Genomic DNA, 4909 nt, shown 5'->3' on the forward strand with positions numbered 1-4909 from the left:
TAGTATAAATATATCCCTTAAGTTTAAGAAAAGCAGAGAGAGAAAAATTTTGAATAAAGTTCTTATTCATTTGCATGTTTAAGTTATAGTTCTACATTTTAATTGATACAAACATTGTCGGGTTAATTGAAAAGGGGTCAATTCTACTTGTAGTTCTAAGTTTCTTCAAATGAGTAATGTGCGTATAAATTTTTAACCACTTGTAGTACAATGAAATGAATTTTATTGTGTTACAATGGGAACACTTAAGTTAAGTTGTGTTGCGTTAAGCAAAATTTCGTAAGGTTCTGTTAACTTAGATTCATTTCTAGGTTAAGATCGAGTTAACCTATTAAATATTGCACACATTTAAGACTGAGAACCGTACGCTTACATAACTACACGTGTGGTTGAATTTCATTCGGCTAGGTTAGGTCAGGTTTTGTTAGGTTAGGATAGGTTAAACCTCTATAGAGGTTAAGGCAAGGCTGAATGAAACGGTACCGCAAACATAAAGGGACAACACAATGAGTTTAATTGTGTTACGTGAAGTTAAGTTAGGTTAGGTTAAGTTTTTTTAGGTTAAGATAGGTTTGACCTCTTTGCAGGTTACGCCCAAGCTGATTCAAACGGTACCGCAAACACAACGGGACAACACAATCAGTTTAATTGTGTTTCGTGAGGTTAGGTTAGGCTAGGTTAGATTTATTTCTAGGTTAGGATCGAGTTGGCCCATTCGATGTAGCACACATTTGCTACTAGAAAAATATGCTTCCAGAGATTTACGTGTAGTTCAATAAATTTCTGTTAATTCAGGTTCAAAATCATAAAGATTTAATTTTTGTAAATTCTGATAAAAGTAACTTAACGGTTGCAGTAAATAGAGACGATTATAACATTACAGTTGAAAACATCCTTGAGAATGATATTTTATACAAGAATATTAAAACTAGTATGGTTCCAACTATTGAAAATAAATGTAATGACATAGCTACTAGATGGGAAAATAAAAGATTAATTAACGACCAATGTGCATACCATTTAAAAACTCACAATAGTGTTATAGCAATAGCTTATGCTCTCCCTAAAGTTCACAAACCCAATTTAAGTTGGAGACTAATTGTTTCTACTGTTGGCTCCCAGCTTATAAATTATCAAAGTATATTTCAAATATTTTAAAACCAGTTTCTATAAACACTGATTCATTTGTAAAAAATAGTTGGGAACTTAAAGATTGTTTAAAAAATATAAATTTACCAAAAACCCATTCGATAGTTTCTTTAGATGTTGTGTCCATGTTTGACAGCATCCCACTAGATCTCGCTTTAGATTGCATTGAAGAAAAACTTAATTTAAATCATAACTTGACAAAAATAACTAAAAATTAATTTCTAATAGCCACCAGAACAGTTTTCAATGGTACCGTTTTCTCCTTTAATAATAAATTTTATAAACAAATTTCGGGTTGCCCTATGGGTTCACCGTTATCTCCTGTAGTTTCTGATTTAGTTTTGCAAGATGTTGAAAAAGGAGCTTTACAATTGTTAGATTTCACACCTATTTTGTACAAACGATATGTCGACGACATTTTAGCCATTATTCCCACAGATAAAATTCAAGTTTTCTTAAATGCATTTAATAGTATTGAAGATTGTATAAATTTCATTTTCAATTTGTATAAAAACTCCAAATAGTAATTTATTAACCAATTGGTATAAAAAACCTTCTTGGTCTGGTAGACATTTAAACTATAATTCACATAATTTAATTGGGCATAAAATTGGTTTAATTAAGGGTTTAGTAGATAGATGTGTAAAATTATCTGACATTCAATTTAGAAAAGAAAATTGAAATCTATTAAAAACAACTTTAGCACAGAATAACTATCCTCTTGAGTTTGTAAATGACATCATTAAAGAACGCATTCATGAGATTTACAATAACAGTAATAAAACTAATAAGAAAAGAAATTGGAGTGATACTTACAATAGATTTAATTTAAATGTTACTTTGCCTTACATTCAGGGCCTGTCAGAAAGATTAAGAAATTCACTTAAAAAATTTAATATCAATGTTTATTTTAAAAACACTAATACCTTAGATAATTATTTGTCAAGAAGAAAGGACGTCGATTTCATTGAAAATTTATCTGGTGTTATTTATTTAATTAAATGTAACTGTTGTAATAAAGCTTATATAGGTGAAACTGGCAGGAGATTAAAAACTAGAATTGCTGAACACAAAAGAGATTGTGAAGTTGGCAATTTTAACACAGGTATGTCGCAACATTTTTGGAATTTCAATAATTACTTTGATTTTGATTTTAAACGTATTAAAATATTAGCTACAGAAAAAAATACTTATCAACGACGTATTATTGAGTCTATTTTTATAAACAAATATCGTAAGATTTCAGTTAATTTACAGACTGAAATTCTAAATATTAATAAAATTTATCAGAGTATTATAAAATAATGTTTTTAATATTAATCATCTCTATATGTATATATGTGTATATGAATTATGCTATATGTGTGTATATATGTATGCATATGTATGCATGTGTACATATACACATTTTTTAAATTTCTTATTTCAAATTTAAACTCAATTACGCGCTTCCACATCAGTGCTATCCGTCCTAACCTACGCTAATTTGTTTTCTCTTACTATATTTAAAAAAGAAATGTAGTCTAATCAATTGGAGTCTCGAAATTTTTTGAAACTTCTAAAATGTCTAAATTTTAATTAATTTTTTAAAAACAATTGACTTAAATGTTACTTTTTGACTGAAATTTGATTTGTTTGACTATTTTAAAACATCATCAACTCAGGTAACAATGTATTTAAATCTACGTAATTATCCATCATATTTGTTCAAACTACAATTACTAATCTTTAATATAATTATTTAGGTTAAGAACCTTTGAAAAAGGTACGCATGTGTACCGAAACGTCAGGAAGTTTCAAAAGGAGTTTTTTCTATTAAATAAATATCTTAGTTTCGAAGAACATGTTTTTTGACTCATATTTATTTTTCGATTTACGATTGGACCGTAAGACATAAATAATTTGAAATCTACGATTTGAAATCGATAAATATCAACGGTCGAAGAATGGATTGATTTGTTTCATCAAATCATTTTACAAGGTCAGGTTCTGTTGGTTAAAGTTATGTTAAATAAGTTGATATCAGGCAAGGGTTGATCCTTCACAGTTGTCGACATGTTTTTCAAGTGAAAATTTGCATCACTGGCATTATTTTGACATTTATTTGCCTCAGTGCATGATTTTTCGTCATTTTTGGAGGTTATGGCTCAACCATGACGTGATGGGTGATTTTTGATACCGAATTTGAATTCAGCGCCCCAAAATCCATACGAATACGTGTGTCTTGTTATCAGATCCGCACACTTATTTTTTTTGTGTGGCTGTGTAATTTTCCTATCTTTCTTCTTGAATCTTTATTTGTTTCAAATACAAATGCTTGCGTCACAATAAATGTGTTGTTTTGGTCAGATTTGATGAACTAGTTTGCTTCAATATTCACATCATTTGGTTCAATTTCATTGCTTTTCATTCGAAAAATTAAAATATTATTAACAGAAAGCGGAGGGGCCTTCTTTTTCGAGTTGGGGACCTAGCCATAGAATTATAAAATTAAATGGCACCATGTGTACTGTTAAAATTTAATAAAAATTATAAATATATTTCCAATCATTTTACAAGTTGGAGTGTTTGCGAAATAAATCCATACTAATAAATTTTATTTTCAACCGCTATTTAGAGCCGCTAGTGATGAGAAAAAATCAACCTTACTATTCAAAAGGTTACTCAATAGCCTTTCGAATGACCTATTATTAATTTAATTTCGTTTCATAGAGTCTCGGCAATCCATTCAAAAGGAGTTGGTGAGCCACATTCGAGCCGTTTCCTTTGCCGAATATTTGAAATCTTTGCGAATTATTTGAAGTCGTTCGAAATCTTGTAAATCGATTGAAAATCTTTGCGAAACCCTCCAAATTTTTGTAAAATCTTTCGGGAATTATTAAAACCTTTGTACAATGTTTGAGATATACCAGAAATCTTGACAGAAATTTTGAAGTTTATTCATGATTGACTATGAATTGTTATTTATATATTTATAACTTATGTAAAATTTTAACATGGTATAAACTGTACACATTGCGCCATTTAATATTATAATTGTATGGCTGGGCGCCCACCTCGAAAAAGTAGGATCCCTCGCTTCTGTGAATAATATTTTAATTTTCCGAATAAAAAACAGGAAATCGAACGACAGAATATGAATTTTAAAGCAAAATAGTTAATCCAATCTGACCAAAACAACACATTTATTGTGACGCAAGCAGTTGTATTTGAAACAAATAAAGATTCACAAAAAAATAGAAAAAATATGATTTTCTATGATTGCAGAGTTTTCAATTGCAAATTTTGGAAAAGGAATTGCTCAAGAAGAGGATGCGAATTGTATACTCTTCAAGTTTCAACCTTGAAAAGAAAATAAATGAAAATTCCATACTTTTCCGATCAATGTCCAATTCTTGGCGCAGGATCTGTTTTCAGCATTGTTGGTGTAGCATCTGAAAAGAGAGAAGAAAAGTATATCCATCATGTGTACGGGCCGTACTTCTAACTTTTCCTTGCATTTGCTTCTATCTTTCGATAAATACCACAACAAGTGACCCGTCAATAATGATCACCTCTTACAATCATTAAAATTAGGCAAAACATTGCTCAATTACATTTTAATTATCTGCAGAAATTTCCTGCTATAATTCACGAAAGAATGTAAAAAAAGATTAGAAAAAATGGTTAATATGGTCATTAATTAATTATATTATATTAAAAATTATATTAATTAATCAATAATTTTTCTTAACAATTAATAATAAATTTTAAATGATAA

Source organism: Belonocnema kinseyi, chromosome 10 (assembly GCF_010883055.1).
Source record: "Belonocnema kinseyi isolate 2016_QV_RU_SX_M_011 chromosome 10, B_treatae_v1, whole genome shotgun sequence".
In the NCBI taxonomy this organism is placed as follows: domain Eukaryota; kingdom Metazoa; phylum Arthropoda; class Insecta; order Hymenoptera; family Cynipidae; genus Belonocnema; species Belonocnema kinseyi.